This window comes from Canis lupus, chromosome 2 (genome assembly GCF_011100685.1).
Source record: "Canis lupus familiaris isolate Mischka breed German Shepherd chromosome 2, alternate assembly UU_Cfam_GSD_1.0, whole genome shotgun sequence".
In the NCBI taxonomy this organism is placed as follows: Eukaryota; Metazoa; Chordata; class Mammalia; order Carnivora; family Canidae; genus Canis; species Canis lupus.
In genome coordinates, this window is record NC_049223.1 from 30,794,419 (window position 1) to 30,813,010 (window position 18,592).

Below are 18,592 nucleotides of genomic sequence, written 5' to 3' on the forward strand. Positions count from 1 at the left end.
AGAGCTCTCAGACGTAGCCTCCAAATTTAAAATTTGATTTTATTGATGTGTAGTTTATATGCAATAAAATGTATCCATTACAGGTCACCAGTCTGATCAAGATCTAGAACATTTCCATCACCTGTCAAAGCGCCCTGTGCTTCTTTGCAGATTGTCTGTCCTCTTCCCTGCGTGAATCCTGGCAACCACCCCTCTGCTGTCTGTCATTGCAGATGAATCTGGCCTCAGCTGGGATTTCACAAAAATAAACCCTACCTTGGGCGTGGTGTCCTGTGTGTGGCTTCTTTCACTGAATTAAATGTTCTGGGATCCATCCGTGACACTGCACATCATCAGTAGTACGTTGGTGGTATCCCACGATAGAGAGAAATCCCAATTTGTTCACGCATTCACAATGTGATAGATATTTCAATTGTTTCCAGTTTGGGGCTATTATGCTTGAGAAAGTGTATGTGTAACTTAAGTGATAAGTGTAGGTTTCACTTTATAAGAAATGTCCCCACTGTTTTCCAAAGTGGCTGTGCCTTCAGATGTGGGAGGGGTCCATTTGTTCCATGCTTCCGCCGCACATTTTAGGTTCTTGCTTATGTGTTCATTTGACAGATGGTTTAGTAGGTAAGTGGAATCCTGGTGTGATTTTCTTTATTTTTAAAAATTTTATTTATTTTTTAAAGAGAGCGAGAGATATCACACGAGCAGGGAGTAGATGGAGAGGGAGAAGCAGATTCTCTGCTGAGCAGGGAGCCTGATGTGAGGCTCGATCCCAGGACCCCGAGATCATGACCTGAGCCAAAGACAGACATTTCACCGACTGAGCCCCCTAGATGCCTCCCAACCCCCTATGGTTTTAATCTGGGTTTGTCTGATGACTACTGGTATTAATGAGCATCGTCATGTGTTTCTGGACCAACTTTCTTGGGCTAAAGTGTTTGATCAAATCTCTTCCCTAAATGTCAGATATCTGAATTTTAAGTATTCATCCCCCAATCTGTGCTTGTGCTTTCATGATGTTACTAATGCAGAATTTTAAAATTTTGGTGAAGTCCGACTTACCCATATTTAAATTTTATAGATTATTCTCTTGTATCCTACCCATGAGATCTTTGCATAGGATGGCATGAGAACAAAGGTTTTCTCCTATGTTTGCTTTCAGGAGTTCAATAACTTCAGATTTTATGTTTGGTCCCATGGCTCATTTGTGTGTAATGAGAAGTGAGTTAGGTTTTCTTTTCCATTGGGTTATAGAGCTATTCCGGAACGATTTGTTGAAAATACCATCTTTTTCCATCGAATTAGTTTAGCACTTTTGTAAAAAATCAAATATATATATATATATATATATATATATATAATTTCTATTTCCAACTTCTCTGTTCTGTTTCATTGTCCACATTTCCATCTTCGCATCAGCATTGTGCTGTCTTGATTACTGCAGCTTTATCGTAAGTCTTAAAATCAGTCAAGGCAAGTCTTCCAGCTTGGAAACCACATAAAGAAAGCAGGACTAAGGGGATACGAGCATCGTGCTCTAGAATAGCCTCTCTCACTAACTAGCTGTGTGAACCCTGAGCTCACAGAGCCTCTCCGTGATTGAGGTCAAGTTCTAAGAATTGAAAAGGACTTTGGAGCTACCCTCAGTGTCTTCCCCTGTTACATAATGATGCCAGTGACAAGCAGTGTGCATGCAGCACCCCCCTGAGTGCCCAATATGGTCCCCAGCATCAGGCACATGTCCCTCACCTTCATGTTCTGAGGCACATCAAATTGTTTTTCCGGTTTAGCCGTGAAGGTACCGGAGCACAGAGACGAAGTGAGTTGCCCAAGGTCACATAATTAGGACACAGTCAAGCCGGGACTTGGACTCTCCCTTGTGCAGTTGCTGTGAACAGCTAATAAGGAACACAGGCGACGTTAGGGTTTGACAGAATGTGCTGATACACAATGGGTTATTTACACAACATGGTAGTTTCTCAAGATGTAATTTAGCAATACAAGATGTGTTTCTCTGATAGAGGCAAGAAGAGGAAGGAGCGCCTGTGGAGGAGACCGCACATATATCTGATACAGCTACACCCAAGTAGGTATTATTTCCATCTTTGGAGATGTTTCCAGTAGGTGACCATTTAGTTCTTTATTGACATAACTTTTTTTGACTCAAAATCAACATACTAATGTCTAGGTTATAGTTTGGCCACGATCTGTGACCTGAAAATGAGATCACCTGAAACCAGTCCTGGCATCACCACCGGCTCACGCCGAGCCTCTGAGCACGCTCGTACGGCTGTGTATGGCACCTCCATTCCTTGAACTCGGCGCTTTGCTTTCAGAAGGCCTGTCCTGGTGCTGCATCTCTAGGATGCAGAACACAGTCAAGGGTGCATATTTGCAAAGCCTCAAGGCAGGCCCCCAGTCATACATCGTCTAAATGCCAAACAGTGTTGTGCAGCTTACTGACAAATCTTCAACAAGCTCAAAGGATACAAGTGAGATTTCTTTTCTCTTTACCATGTGAAAATATCTTTCCTTCTGTAATATTGTTGATCTAGTCAAGTTTCTCCTGGAGTGGACGCAATGCATGGGGCATTGTCATCTCATGCCGCCATATTTGTCTTCTAGAACCAAAGCCCATTGGAGGACCGGGAGTAGAGTTGCACACATCCCAGCTAAATTCTAGCCCTCTCATCTGGAAGCTGGTGCTTTCTTTTATCTGGTTCTCCGACTCCCTGCACCCAGAGAAACAGCTCAAGATCTAAAGCGCTTACTCATTTAATGGAAAAAGGCAGGTGGCAGGGGTGGTGAAACAGTGGGGAAGCCAGATATGAAAAATAAAGTGAAAAAGTAGTTTAAAAATATCTGATTTGCTGTATGCCCCAGCCCCAGCCTCTGTTGCTCTTCTTTGGGGACACGTAGAAACACAACTACGATCCTCTGTTGCGGGTTTTTATCCAAGCTCTAAGTGTGAACTCCTCCCCGGTTAGTGCTCAAACCTGGGACAGTAAAATCTTGGCATCTCCAGTGTAACAAAGACCACAGCGAAAGCTTTTATCAGATAAATTATTAATCATTGCAGTAGATCCCCCTTGACATCAAGAGAGCCAGAAAAATCAATTCGTCTCCATCCCGGGTGCGCTGGTGGCAGTTTCGCTCCGTAATGTAGGTCAAACTCAGATCCAATGGTCTAGACCAGGAACATGGGGTCCAATATAGGATTATGTGATTGAAGGTGGTCCTCTCCTGCCCCTGCAAAGGACGGGTTCCAAATACAGAGCCCAGGGAAGCAGCAGCAATGGGGGGGGGGCTCCGAGCAGGGAGCTGAAAGCCCCCCACCTAAGTGGACATCACCTCTGCGGTTGCTGGAGCATTCGGTAGCGATGTACAGAGAATCCACAGCATCCGCCTCCCACCAACCCCCAGGGCTGTTCCTGCCGGGAAGGGGCCCGCCAGTGAGCGGCGTGGAGATGGGGCACCGTGCATCTAACCCGGGTTTACCACTGCAAGAGGTGAAAATGAAGATTTTTTTTTCCTCCAGAGGGAGCACCGGAATAGAAGTCTTGTAGCCTTTGGATGTTTTTGAGAGGGAGAGAGCAAAGGGGAAGGATGCTGGATCCATTTCTCTTAATACAAAACAAACCGGGCCAGCAGGCTAGCGTGGTTAAAAATAAACTTCAGCTGGGGTCTCCCTGTGTCTTGCTGCTGCTCATGTCAGTAGAAACCAACCCTTTAGAATAAAAAGAACAGGGAGTGGCGTTGTTCCTTTTTACCAGTGAGCCCTGTACGTGGCCCATCTGGTTGGGAAATAAGGTCAGGAGACCACGTCGGGGCTCTGTGTGGGCTGCATGGGGGGGTGCCCGCCTGCACCCTGCTGCACACGTGTCCCTAAGTGCATCCTCAGGCCCCTGCACTCAGGGCTCCCCAGGCCTCTCCAAACATGCACACAGCTGTGGAGAGCCAGCCAGGCTCCCAGGAAGCCTCGTAGCTGCTCAGGTGTCGCTGTTCTGGGGGCTCTGGCTGCTGCCGCAGCGTGTGCCACACGTGTGCGCATCAGCCGTGGGCCACGACCTTGCTGGGCATCCTCTGAGCTGGTCAGGCATCTGGTGAGCTGGCCAAGCGTGCAGGGCACTGAATCCAGGGAAGACCAGGACTGGCCTGACAAAACCAGTCCAGCCACTGGCACTGAGGGTCTGTGCATCCTCCCAGACCAGCCCCCAGGGAGGCCGGCGGGGAGCAGGGGGTCAGCCCGCCTGGGTTCAAGAGCCCCATTGCAGCTGGGGCACTTGAACCCTGCAGCTGGAGATCCTGTAGGCCTCAGCTTGCAAACCATAGGATGTGCATCTGGTAGATGCAAAGAGCAAGATGGTACGTGACATCTTCATTCACTACTATTAAGGAACGAGCCGTGAGGGACCCCAGAACTCAGTGAGTAAAACACGTGTCTGGGGTCCACGGAGTCTGTGGATCAGGGGATGACGTAGCCAGAGCGGCCAGCTCTCCTCTGGGCCTCAGTGTGAGGGTCTGGGAGACGTGGCCCGACGCCTTTCCCACGGATCCTAGCGGATGCTGGCCGCTGGCCGGGACTTCAGCTGGGCTGTGGGTGGCCCTTAGGGCTGAAGCGGGTTCCCTCCAAATCCACCTGCTGAAGCCCCAAGCCCAGGCTCTCGGGCAGGACCTGTCTTTGGAGAGAGGGTCTTCAAGGAGGAAGTTAAGTTAAACGAGGTCCTCTGGTGGGTCCTCGTGGGGTGTGACCGTTGTGTTTATAACAGGTTAGGAGACAGGTGTGCCCGGAGGGAAGCCCGCGTGAGGACCCGGGACAACACAAGCTTTCAGTACCGTCCCGGACTGACGAAGGCCACCTGTCAACAGCCTGGGCCTGTCCCCTGAGTCCAGGCTCTTATGCCTGTTTACTTCTTCTCATTTCCACTCAAATCTCATGCAGGGCCTGGCACAAAGTAGGTGCTACCTAGTTACTGAGTAAATCGTAGCAAGTACCTAGCCTTATGAATGATACCTTGCTCTTGCATAAAAAACAAAATGCTGGAGTATATTGCAATCATTTCTTAGGTAACCTTTGGGACTGCCCAATGCTCTCATACTGCAAGAGTTAGCCCTTGAAGCCGAACACCCTCCTGCTCATGCATCATTGGCCTAAGTGTGTAAACGTTGCGCACACCCATCTCCTCCCTCCTGGGTTTCCATAAGTGACGGCTGACCGAATGCTTGCTGATGCTGGTCTTCGATCCAGCTTCCTCACAGCCACCTGAAATGGGGGCTGGAAACCCACCAAGATCTTCCTCTCATCCTTTGTGCCTCCAGAGGAGCTTGAGGATGCCAGGCTACCCCGGCCTGCATCTCTGACCTCACCAACCCCCACCTACCCTCTGCTTCAGTTAAAAACTCTCCCCTTTATCCTTTAGGGCACTTTCAGCTGGGACCCCGGACCCTCCAAGCTGCTGGTAGGAGGCGTTGCCTCGCATCTCCTTTGTGATAAACTGTCTTCTGCACCAAACCGTGAGCTCGCCGAGGAACGTTACCGGATGAGTCACTATTTGTAACGGGCTCAAAACCATGCCTGCTAGTGCTAAACGTGACTTAATTGTTGAAAAGTTGAATGAAAAGAACTGCATATAGTTTGAGTTTTCACCCTCTCTTTGGGGAGCAGCCCAGTGGGCTGCCAGTGGATGACGTCTAAGGGGATGAAGGAGGCCCACAAAATGCGGGTTACCATGATAAGGAATGGAGGTCATTGCATAAGTCACAAAAGGCTTGACTTCTAGAGAAATATTTCGGTCAATGCACTCTGATTACCTTCACTGTGTCCCGGCCCCCTGGAGCCCCCAGCCCTCCTCATGATCCCTGAGCGAGGTTCTCCGGGGCTCTTCACAGGGCCTCTGCCTGTGAGGTCTGCTCGTGGAGCCCATTCAGAGGTCTGCCGCCGGCCTGTTTTGTAGGAGGCCTGTCCTTCCGGCAGGTTTACAAGGCCTCGGATGCACTTTCCCCCACGCAGGCTCAGCAATGCACCCATTATCCTATGTGTTTACCCTACGTTGGCTCATCTAATTATTTTTGCCATCTAGGCCTTGTGGGATTGATCACAGTTTGTGAATTAGTGGGGCCTGAAATCATCAGGTTTTTCAGGATCTTTAATTATCTGTAAAGGTGGCAGGATAATTGCCTCATTTAAGGCAAGACAAAGGGAATTAGTTAAACACAAGAAAAAGAGACACAGAGGTTGGGTCTGAGAAAGGGTTAAGTCTCTACAAATGTGGATTCACATTCAGGACTGCACCCAAGGGCCGGTTCTGATCCCAACAGGTCTCTGCTTATGAGCCCTGCCTACGTGTGATGGCCCTCGTCGATTTTTGTGCCATGGAGGCCCAGGCTATGGAAAAATCTCTTACAGAGCCTGTCCAGGCTCCGATGCTCCAGGTTTGTGATTTTATTACCATCGTTTTCTGAAGTGAGGAAGAGGGAGGTCCTATTGAAATGACCTACTGCCAAAGAAAGGGTTCCGCAGAAGTGCGACACCTAAAAATAAGTATTCCAGGAATTATCAATTGTTTTCATGCTAAATTTACTTAATCGCACACACACATGCACACGGCTTTCATTCACATCTAAAAACGCTTTCCAGTCCATGTAGGTCACATTTTTTTTCTCCGTTCTTTTGATGAACTTCTGTGTGCACACCCATCATCATAAAAACCTTGTTTTTAAAAGAAAACAAGGCATTGTTCGAACGATCTTGCTCAGTAAGCTATTCTTGACTTTGCGAAGCATGGAGACCAGGTCTGGTTTCTTCAGTGACCTGTCCTGTCTGCCCAGCTTCTGGCCTCTGGCTGAACTGGCCCCCATGGGCTCTGGAGGACCCAGTGTGGGTGTGATGAGCAAATCTGTGTTCAGGGGAATAGTGTGGAATTGGGAGCCTGAAACTGGCCCTGTTGGGAGCTTCACATCATAGACATCGGCAAACACTACAGCAAGGGCTCTATCATCACTCCCAGAGCCGGTGGTTGTTTGAAGATATTTTATTTATTTATTTGAGAAACAGCACAAGCAGGGGGAGGGGCAGAGGAAGAGGGAGAAGCAGACTCCTCATTGAGCAGGGAGCCCAACGTGGGGCTTGATCCCAGGACCCTGAGATCATGACCTGAGCCGAAGGCAGGTGCTTCACCGACTGAGCCACTCGGGCACCCCCAGAGCTGGTTGTTAAACACTATCGCCCAGACCATGGCCCAAGCCCATGTGCACAGTCCTGCTCGCTCAATATTTACACCGAGTAAAGAATCACAAATGTGTATGACTGCAGATAAACTTTGCTGACAGGAAAAGTGAAGCAGTTTGAAACTGTTCCAGATTATCACGTATCCATTTTATTCCATTTTGGTAAGATCATGACATGTCACCACTAAGGAGGCATGACATCTTCACATTTTGCAAGCTAGCTACGGAGACTCAAGATTCTCCGTAAGGAATCAGTCAATGGAAAGTTTTAAATCTAAGAACATAACACATCGGTCTCGAAAAATGTCTTCAGGACAGAAACCCAGACCTTTGTGGAAGCCCAGCTTTGAGGTGTGGTGTCTTAGCATCTTCCCAGAGCTGACTTTGGTCCTCAATCAGCATGACCTTCTGGACTAAAGCCGATGTGAGACCACATCGGCCAACAAATGATTTTTTTATATATATTTTTTGAAAACCAAATTGGCATTCTGCAATTAAATTAACGGGTGACTCTATATGCAAGCACCTGTGTAGTTTGGACTGTTTTAATCATAGTTCATTGGCCCCGGGGCCGATTTCTTTCTTAGAGAAGGAGACGCATTCTCATGGACTACCATAAAAATCAGTTTTCCACTCCCTGTCCTCTAAATTTTGACTGTATTTTTTCATTTGTTCCTTGGATTTTATTTATTTATTTATTTATTGTTCTCTGGATTTTAAACTTCCACAGGTCCAGAGTGCCTGTAGAGTGTGGGTGATGACCTGCTTATCACCACTCTGCTCGTCACCTCCACCTCCTTGTGGCTGGGTTCACCATTGTCCCTTTCCTGGCAAGACCTTTGTAGACTTTAGTACATGAAAAAGTGTTAGGTAGGGCCCCCCCCTGCGCCCCCACCCCGCCCAAGTGGCTCAGTGGATGGAGCATCTGCCTTTGCCTCAGGTCATGATCTCAGGGTCCTGGGATGGAGCTCTGCATCATCAGACTCCCTGCTCAGTGAGAAGTCTGCTTCTCTCCCTCCCACTCCCCCTGTCTGCACTCTCTCTTGCTCTCTCACTCACTCTCAAAATAAATAAGATCTAAGAAAAAAAAAAAACAGAAAAAAATTTTTAGTTCACTATAAAGAGGAGAAGATAACTCCACCAATACTTCGTAAGCATATTACCCAGCTACCTAAATTCGCTGAATTTTTCTGCCTGTATTACCTTCCGGATTAATTAAACAAAATACACATATGATCTCCACCTAGGCCCCTGCCCAAAAAAGGGGGAGGAGCATTCATTACGTATTGATTTCAATGACTTCTGAAAGGTTTGAGAAAAAGAACAGTGTTCTTTGGTATCCCTTCCTGCCATGCTCCCACGCAAGCCTCCCCTTCTCTGTGCCTGTTTCCTCCTCGCCCTGACTGGAAATGTTGGAGCATCACAGGTCATGGATCTGGGATCCCCATTTATCTCCATGCACCACTTATAAATGCATCTAATTCTATAGTTTTAAGTACTCCAGGAGTTTACGATTCTCAGATATCTCTACTCCAACCTTTTCTCCACATGCTTATATCCAGTTGCCTACGTGGCCAATCTGAACCCTACAGTGTTATTGCCTCTCAGTTGTCCCATCTCAGAAAATGCATCCATATCTGTAGTTCCTGCTACAAAGCCTGCTTCCAAAGCATGTCTCAAATCTGTGCTCTGCTAGCACATCATCGTCTGCCTGAACCATCAGGTCAGCTCCCTGTGTGGTCTTCCTTCTCCATTCCTATGCCTCCTGTATTACTCTCCACAAAGCAGAGGGGGTGAGCCATGAAAAATTATAATGAGGTAGTATCGATTCCTTTCATACCATGCAATTGCTTCTCCTTGCCTAACCTGAGAGGTCTGTATGGTGGCCACTGTCACCCATCTGTGTTTCCACTGCTCCTTGCTACCTTATTGTTCATCCTACCCCATCACCCTGGGACTTCTGATGTTTCCCAAACAACTCAAGCTTGTTCCTGCCTTAGAGCCCTTAAATGAGTCACTTCCTCCTCTTTAAGTGATTTTTAAAATTTTTAATTTCTTTTTTTTTTACGTATTTTCACACACACTCTTGTCTTTCACGTCTTAGCATGAACATCACTTCTCAGAGAGGTGCCTTCTGAGGACACAATCTTACATAGCCTGCTGAATCATCCTCACATTGCCCTGGTTTGTTGTAATCAGGCCACTCCTCTCCATCTGATGTTAAAGGTTTCATTTGTGTGTGTGGTCCAACTCTCTCCCTTCTGGTGGAAGCTCCTTGAGATAGACTTGTCTGCTTACTCATTGTGGCATCCCTAGAGTCTAGAACAGTGTCCGATTCTTATTAGGGGCTCAATCCAGGTATAGAGGAGTAGATATATTAATGACTATTTCTTCGGTTTCAGTGGAATCTTGGATTGGATTAAATGTAAGAGAGAAGAACAAACTTCACTGATGTTCAGCTTTTGTCAAAGAGATGATCCCTAGCTTGATCATATTTATCATATCTGTCCCACTCTTTACGTGTATGCACACACACATACGCAGATAACTGCATGACAACTTCCTGGGCTATTTTGTGTGTGTGGTATGTTAAGACCATCTTTCAATCAATATCCTGATCATATGTAAACTTAGAAGAATCATAAAATATAAAATATGAATAGGATAGAAGCGAGAAGGAAGGGTTGTAAGAAAGAAAAGAAAAGAAAATGTTTGCTTTTCAAAGAGCAGAGAAAGAAATTCATCTGTGTGATTACGGGTTCATTTCATCTCCTTTTACTTCTAAGAGATTTCTGGAAACTATGGGATTTCAAAGTCATGTTCTGTAGTTGGAAATTCTGAGTGATATAAATAAGTCTCAGTAGGAAATAAAGTGACTGATAGACATAAATAGGAAAGAAATGTTCTTGGATTGATATTTCCAAAAGTTTTCCAAACCAACTTCACATCTTGGCCTAAGTGCATATAATCAGAATTCCCATCAGCTGACTCGGGCCAGTTAGGGCAAAACAAATGGCAGTTTGAACCACTCCTTACATTGCCAAGACATGTAGATGGTCTCTAAGAATTTGGCAATATAAGTAGCAAAGGGAAATAATCCAAACGTAATACATGTTGCAAAGATATGGGGGAGAGAATTCTAGAAAGGAGTATTTCACCGTGATAAGGGCAGCAGAAAAAAATACAAAAATAATGATCAACAGTCTAAACACACACACACACACACACACACACACACAAAACAACAACAAAAACAAATCCAACTATTACAATTAGATTCAGGGCTCTTACACAGCAGGATCCTTATTCCAGCAGGGAAATGTCACTTCTTCCATAGCAAAGAGAAGGACTGGATGAGTAAGTAAAAATTAATAACAGTTGGAAAACACTGTATTCCACTTCCTTGAATTTCCCTTATGATTCAAGGGTTAGTCCTTATGGCAAAATACTATTCCTAACAAATGCTTCACTCGGAAACTTTGAAGTTAGAATTGGAAATAAATTCCAGTTAGAAAGCAAAAGAGCTCTCTCTTCACATCTTCCCTGCAAACATCATCGTAGTAGTGAGATGATATTTCAGAGGAAAACTTAAAGCATTCTGCAACTTTCCCTCTATCCTCCATATTTGGGTGGTAGGTACCTGAGGACAGTCCTATATTAGCTCCAAGAGCGACCTGGAGATTGTCATAAATGTCATTTTAGCCTTCCAGATGATGGTATCTTCTCCTTTTTGTGAATTTATTTATTTATTTATTTATTTATTTATTTATTTATTTATTTATTGTGGATATTGTCACCATTTTGTTTTATTCCTATGTAGTTTTCAGACTTGTGAAACATAAAAGGAAAGAGGTTTTAAACCAAAGCCCTTAATGATATTTCCTATATTTTCAGGGAAGCCACAGGCAAAGGAAAGTCTCTGTTAAGAGCCGTGGTGTTACATCTACCTGCTTGACTTTCTGCCCTTGGCTATCCCAGGATGGACTGAACTTGTAAACTCAGAGCATATCTGTGGACTCAGGACATACCTGTTTTACAAGGGAAAGCATCTCAGGTGAATGGGTGTGCATATGTATCTACCTGTGTTGTGCCCACTTTGACTCTGTCCCAAGGATACCAACAACTGAGGCTCTGTTTCCCCCTCACCTGGCCTCTATCTTGGGCCTTGGCAACTCTGTTTTAGTTGAGCTTCACTGCAGTGGCACACCTTGCGTTTCCTCCTCCAGTCTCCTCTCAGCAAAGAGTCACTGTGTTTGCCTGAACCCCTTCCCCAAATGCCTGTTTGCTAGATGGCCTCCAGGTCTTGCGCATCCCCATCTGCTCAACGTTATGCCCATCAGATCTTGGTTAAGTCAGTTGGTTTGCCTAATTTATAGATGATGTCGCAGTCTAAGGCCAACATGGAGGGCCAGAGGGAACCAGCCTTCAGGAAGCTCCTCCCGTCTTCTGTCTACTTTAGTAATTCTTAAATAGCTTCTGTGAACAACCAGCATGCTCATATTAAATTAAAATGTGAATGTCTATTTTGGAGGAATTTTGTGTGTTCTGCCTCCCCAGCTCCTGTTACAAGCTCATCATCATACTCTATAGCTCTGCTTATTTTGTTGAACTTCCCTTTCACAGATGGAGATATTGAAAGAATTATTGATCACGAAATACTGAGCAATCAGGCCTTCCTTCCCACTGTGTGGAAATACATCTTTTCAAAGAATCACCTAATCACAGTCATTTGGTCAGAACAAATTTATGATTATTTTCTTATTAACGTGAAAGGAGTAACACTGGTAAATTTTCTAGGTGAATGAAAGTAATTCAATAAGTCAATTTAATCTTTCTGTTTGGTTGCACTTTTGGTAAGTTTTATAGATCCTTATTCCTTTTGACATGAGTACTTTGTTACTTCCGTGATGGTTAATTTTGTGTGTCAGCTTGACTGGGCTAAAGGATGCTCTTATAGTTGGTAAAACATTCTGTTTAGATGTGTCTGCGAGGGAGTTTCTGAAAGAGATGAGCATTTGAATCAATAGACTAATGAGGAAGATGGCCCTCCCCAGTGTGGGTGGGCCTCATCTGAGTAGTTGAGGGCCTGAATAGAACAGAAAGGGAAAGGATAGGCAAATTTATTATTATTTATTTTATTTTTTTCTTGCTCAAGCTGAACTTGGGCATGTGTCTTCTCCTGACTTAGACATCAGTGTTCCTAGGGCTTAGGCCTTTGGACTCAGATTAGATTACACCCCTGGCTTTGGTGGCTATCCAAGATGCAGAAGAAGATCATGAGCCCTCCTGGCCTCCATAATTATGCCAGCAAATTCCTATAATAAATCTGTGTATGTGTGTGTCTATATAATTATAACAACATATTATGTAATTATACAACACATATTTATATTTGTTTAATATATAACATATACAATATAATATCCCCCCCTCCCCATTTTTATTTCTGTTTCCTCACAAGGAAACTCAGTATTTCGGTGACGATGATACCACTTTAAACACATGGAATTATTGACACAAAACACTTTTTTTTTTCTATTGCAATTTAAAAATATATATAAAGATACCATTAAGGTCATAAATTGACCTCATTAACCCATTCTATTGCCACCATTCACCATTTGGGGGGTGCCTTCTAAGAACCAGCTGGGCTCCTCTTCCCTTAGAAGCAAGGAGCCAGTACTCTTCAGGTAAGTTATCTCAAGTACAACAAAGGCTACGGTATTCAACAACAGCACCGGATAACAAGGCTAAGTGGATCATATAAGTAGAGTGTACCTGTATGTGTTAAAAAGACTTCCTTTTAGTTTCTTCTAGGCTGTAGTAAGAAATAAAATGATGCTAATATTCATAAGTCACTTAAGCAGCTTTAAAGTTAAATCATTGTTTTGAACTCTCATCTCAGAGCCATACCTATAGTCCGTTGAGTGAATAGCAAGGAAGTCTAATAAGAGAGATCAAGAACACCTAAGTCTATTTTAGCTACATGATAGGGTCAAGAGGGCAGGGGGCAGAAAAAGTTGGTAAAAATCTTACCTTTGAGGTAAATGAGGTGAATCTTGAATGCCATATTGGGACACATCAATTTTCTTCGATGAGTAAGGGTAATATACAGGAGTTTTAAAATAGGAGAAATGAGATAGAGAAGTCTTTGGTGGTGGTGATATAAGGGTTTACCAAAGTGGCAGAAAGTTTTGGGGCATTCAAGGAGTTATTTTGGCCAGAGGTGTTGGAGGCTTGAGTTGGAAAAATGGCAATGGGAACAGCAGAATGAGCTGGTATTGATGGGATTTGATGGTGAGCTGTACTAGGACATTTGTCAAAAAGAATAAATAAATGATCCCACGGAGATGCCTGGTAACTTGGTGGTTGGTGCCTTGCTAAAACAGACCAGAAAGGAAAACTGGCACATGTGGAATATCCATTGGGCCATATCTTGTGTGCAGATGAAAATATGGTGTGGGTTTGAGGAGAGACTTCAGTCCTAGCAACACAGATGATTCTCAGCACCTTAGAAGTTGTTGAGAATGTTCAGGAAAGGTTGAAAAAGAGAAAGAGAAGGCAGAAAGTGGGGGAAGGCATCCCTCTAAGGGAGGATAGAAGACAATGTGAGAGTCAGAAGGAAGATCTGAGAGGCCAGGGGGAAATGAGAAAGTGGAGACTCAAAGGCTAAGAGCACAAGGGTTTCAAGGGGGTGGAAGTGGGTTACAATTAGAAATAAGAAAAAACAATTATAGAGGATGACAAAGAGAAGGTGTTGAACTGACAATTCCGACATCGATGGCGACCTTTTGTGAAAGAAGACAGAATGGGAGGGGTTGAAGGGTGAGTGGCTGATGAGGAAAGTGGACAAGGAGACCCAGCTCTGATCTAAAACAGGCTGAGAGAAGGGAGACTCTGGGCGGTAGACTGACAATAAAGCTGAGTTTTTCTTTTATAAATGGGGGGTGATTATATCCAGCTTCAGGGACATTTGTGAAGCTTAACTCCAGGTAGTGTTTATAAAACATATAATAAAGTGCCCAGTAGGTAGTAAGTCATAAATTTCTGTTTCTATTTTTATTAGTTTTCTGGGTTTTTAAAATATTTTATTTCTTTATTCATGAGAGACACGGGGAGAGGCAGAAACACAGGCAGAGGAGGAGAAGCAGGCTCCCCGTGGGAAGCCCAATGCAGGACTTGATCCCAGGACCTCGAGATCACGCTCTGAGCCAAAGGCAGATGTTCAACCACAGAGCTACCCCAGTGCCCTGTTTTCTGTTTGTTTGTTTTTTTTTTCCTATTTTCATTATCATTAGTTACTACTAAAATTAACAGTGGGCTAAAAAAAAGATGCTGTATAAAAGGGAGCGGAGGATATGACTGCAGATGCTGGGGACCTGGAGGAGTCAGCCTGGGGAAGGCTCCCTGCGGAGGGGAGAAGGAATTGAAAGTGTTTTTATGCTTCACAACACTTCTGACCCCAAATGTGTGGGTTTCCCACACCAAGCAATTCTCCAGCTGTCTGGACACCAACGATGTGTCCTGTAATTCAATTCAATCCTGACATTAATCACCAGGACTCAGCTCTGACCCCACAGGGTAAGGACTCAGCCCTGCAAGACTGTCCCCCACCTCAGATGCCAGTCGTCAAGTGTTGGGTGCCCATGCGTTTCCATCCGACATGGCTGCCAGTCGGGCATTCCCACAACATCCCCTCTTTCAGGTCCCTGAATTGGCTAGAAAGGCCCTCAAAACTCCACAAAAGCACTTTACTTACTATTGCTGGTTTATTACAAATGGGCAGAGCTCAGGAAGAGCCAAGTGGAGGTGACATCTACACCAAGGAATGGGGGGACGAGGCCCAGAGCTTCCAGGCCCTCTGCACCACCCTCCTGGTACCTGGCCGTGTTCACCAACCAGAAGCTGTCTGACTGTCATCCTGTAGGAGTATTTATGGAGATTTCCTTACATGGGCACAATTGATTCAATCACAGCCCAGTGGTGGTTGAACTCTCCAGCCCCCCTCCTCTCTGTAGGGGGTTGGGAAGTTCCGATCGTGTGGGTGTGATTAGGCCTTTCTGGTGACCAGCCCTCCTCTGAAATGATCAAGGGCTTCCCAGCTATCGGTCATCTCATTAGTATGCAAAAGATGCACATCACTCCATGAGATACCAAGGGTTTTAGGATCAGCATTCTAAGAACTGGAGATAAAGACCATAAATGTATTTACCAGTCATTAATTTGGGAAAGAAAGACTGTGTGTGTGTGTGTCTACGTGTGTGTGTAATGGTGTCATTTAGGGATAGGTAGATTTGAATTCAGCAACATGGAGAAAGGCTAGTTTCCAAATTTAAGGAAAAAATAAGCGAGCAAAAAGTCTGAAAAGTATCCTATTTCTTTATTTTTATTTAAACCACAACGTGAGCCTTATGTCCACTGAATTTAGATCCCCCAGCAGTCAAATGTATGATATAGAATAAAATTAAAGATGATCGCAATGTATTCCCCCATAAAGTGGTTAAGTTGAAGCAAGTAAAATAATCAGGAGAGATGGAAGCTTGCAGGTCCTTAATGTTGCGTCATGTTCATCTTGGAGAGTTGGTAGGAAGATCCAGTGTTAATCCCTTAAGAACCGTGGCTGACCTAGTTTCCCGTGGGCTCATGTGTCCTGGGATCACAATGCTGCTGCTGGCGGCGAGTGGCACTTGTTCTTCTAGCCGTGGCACCATGCAGTAGCCTCAGTGGACGCTTGATGCTCCCGCGTGTGCGTGCACGCGTCCATGTGTATGTCCACAGTGTGTGCACACTGAGGCTGGCTCCACGGGCAGGCTTTAATCCCAAAGATCGACTCCTCTGAGGTGCAGTGGGAATTGGCACTGCCCGGCTTTGAGTCTCCTGGCTTAGGGTTGCAACAGCACGGTCTTAAGAGGACCTGGGCACTTCCATGAGCCTTTTTCTCCTGGCTAAGCAGAGCAGCAACTAAACTTGGATTTCTTTTTAATCACATCTGATTAAGTAGGACACAGGCCTCACGCTGGGAGAGTGTTCCCCCACTCCTCACCTGCTCTCGGCAGGATGTGCTATTTCAAGAGCATCCTAAGATCTACTTACAGGCCTTCGTGTGGACAGGCAACTTGGAAGGAGCAGGTGAATCTTCTGGTACAGAAACCACTTAGTAAAATTAAATTTGCCGAGGTTATTTTTACATATGCCTCAGCTCTGGGTCGGAATCAGGGGGTTCCCCAGAATAGTTCCAGCGGTGAGCTGCTCGCGCCTCAGAGAGAATTTTTTCGTAACAGAAAGGGCTGGGTGTTCTTACGAAGATGATGTGATATCTAACTAGGTGATTTTTTTTTTAAGATTTTATTTATTTATTCATGAGAGACACAGAGAGAGAGAGAGGCAGAGACACAGGCAGAGGGAGAAGCAGGCTCCATGCAGGGAGTCCAACGTAGGACTCGATCCCAGGTCTCCAGGATCACGCCCTGGGCCAAAGGCAGGCGCCAAACCGCTGACCCACCAGGGATCCCCTAATAAGTGATTTTGGATGTGAACCTTCTATTGAGATATAGCACAACTTACCAAAAAAAAGTGCATTTATCAGCAGATTCAGGGCTTTATTATTAGCCTCTTTGGAAGTCTGAAAACACTATTCCTTCTTGAAAATAAATTTTCTTTCACATAGAAATTATTTTATGACTTCCTTCTTTCCTAAAGACTAGCCAATAATTCAGCCCTTCCTTTATAATATCATAACTTAGCGTCTTCCATACTTGGAAGGACAAGTATCGCAACATCACTCAACTATCATATATCCTGTCTGCCCATCAATATTTTAAGTGCATGAGCCTATAATACTTGTCAGCATAAAAAGAAGCTTCTAGTAACAATGGAACGCTGATTCCTCCTCTAACAAGATGGAAAGAACAGGAGGTGGCAGTGGTTTGGAGAGTGGCTGGCCAGTGGCCAGGATGAACGGATTTGGCACAGACAGTTAAAGTTTCTACTTTTTCACCTTTGTGGCCCTCATACTGTGTTTATCTGACTGTCCCAGGAGTGGGCTATGACCCAGGGCATTGAGGGTCACTTCATCCCTTAAATAATGGAGACTTAACATTTCATGACCCCCCCTATGTTAGCTCCCTACAAGCCCACCTCTTCCTCCTTGGTCTCCTTCATCCCTTTGAAAATTCCTCCAGGACTCTGCTTTCTCTGGGTTCTGATGTCCTCTGACCTCCAGAAAAGCATCTACAGATCCCCCTCTAAAATGTTACCTGGGTTCTAGTCCCTGAAAACTAGTCTCCTGTTTCATAACATAGCAGGTCGTTATCCAGTTATCAGTGATGGTACATGTCAGCAGGGGGTTCATTGTGAGGACATTTACTCTCTACCAAGAGAACCATGGTGGATGCAGTGCTCAACAATAAAAAAGGAAGATGCTTGCATAATATAAAGCACCCTTTCTTGGCCTTTTGTTATATATCCAGAGCATGTAAAACTTTATTTAACAGTAGTCCTAAAACATGGGCATTAGTAGGACAGCTTTTCATAAAAGGAGACTTAGGCTCAGAGTGGTTAAGTGACCTGTCCAAGTTCCTACAGGGTAGATGTGACAGTGAAAAGATTCAGATCCAAACAAATCTACATTCAAAGTCCCCAGCCATCAGGAGATACTGAAAAGCAGTGAGTGGTTGAACCTGCGGAGACCCCAGGTCATACCTGGGGGAGGTATCTGTGGTCATCTCCTGCTCTTGTTGAACCCCCAAGGCAGAGCAGGGTCCCTCACAAGGTGTTATGGTTACACACTTCCCAGATGGAAAGGAAAAACTAGGCTCATCGAAGAAAAAGACCAAAGGATCCATGCTACGTCACAGGGGTTGTAATAAGAACACTTAACAAAGTGTCACCATGTAAGGAAACCGTGAAGACAGAGAAGCCTTCCTTCCTTCTACTGTTTATGGACAGACCTGGACTCAAGAGCACTGTGGCATGTCATTGTTGGCCAAGCGGGCCCTTGGCTGTCCCACCTGCTCACATAATGAAGCCCACGTTCCCACCATCACGCAGAAGGCCCATCTCCAGGCCGCTAATCCTGCCGGCCCAGCCTCATACCTCACCGTCCCTCCCCGCACACTCCGGTAGCATCCCGACTGCGTTATCTTTATTTTCTGTATGTTCACTATTTTTACGATAGTATTAGAACATGAACTTCCAGGCTTCGATGCCTCTGCCCGGAAGCCTCTTCTGACGTCTTGCAGGATACACTCACTTTTTAAGATCCTTCTGGGTCCTGATTCAGCAATGCCCGGTGCAGCGTGAGCGGGCCCTCCGAAGTGTCCCCTGGCAGCTCGCACGTCCTTTCTTTCCTTGATTGGAGTTACTGCCACACATT

General features: G+C 45.2%; 1 protein-coding gene across 4 annotated transcripts in view; it reads left to right on the forward strand.

The window, feature by feature from the left end:
* Nucleotides 1-18,592, forward strand: part of LOC106557569 — a 175,540-nt gene that overhangs the window by 73,247 nt on the left and 83,701 nt on the right. The window contains exons 2-3 of one of the 4 annotated variants that reach the window (XR_005355395.1): nucleotides 5,412-6,423; nucleotides 11,113-12,598. The exons of the other annotated variants lie outside the window; for them this stretch is intronic. The gene's annotated coding sequence lies outside the window, so the exon portion shown is untranslated. Of the gene's footprint in view, nucleotides 1-5,411; nucleotides 6,424-11,112; nucleotides 12,599-18,592 lie in introns of those variants that run through there. 4 annotated transcript variants of the gene reach the window in all.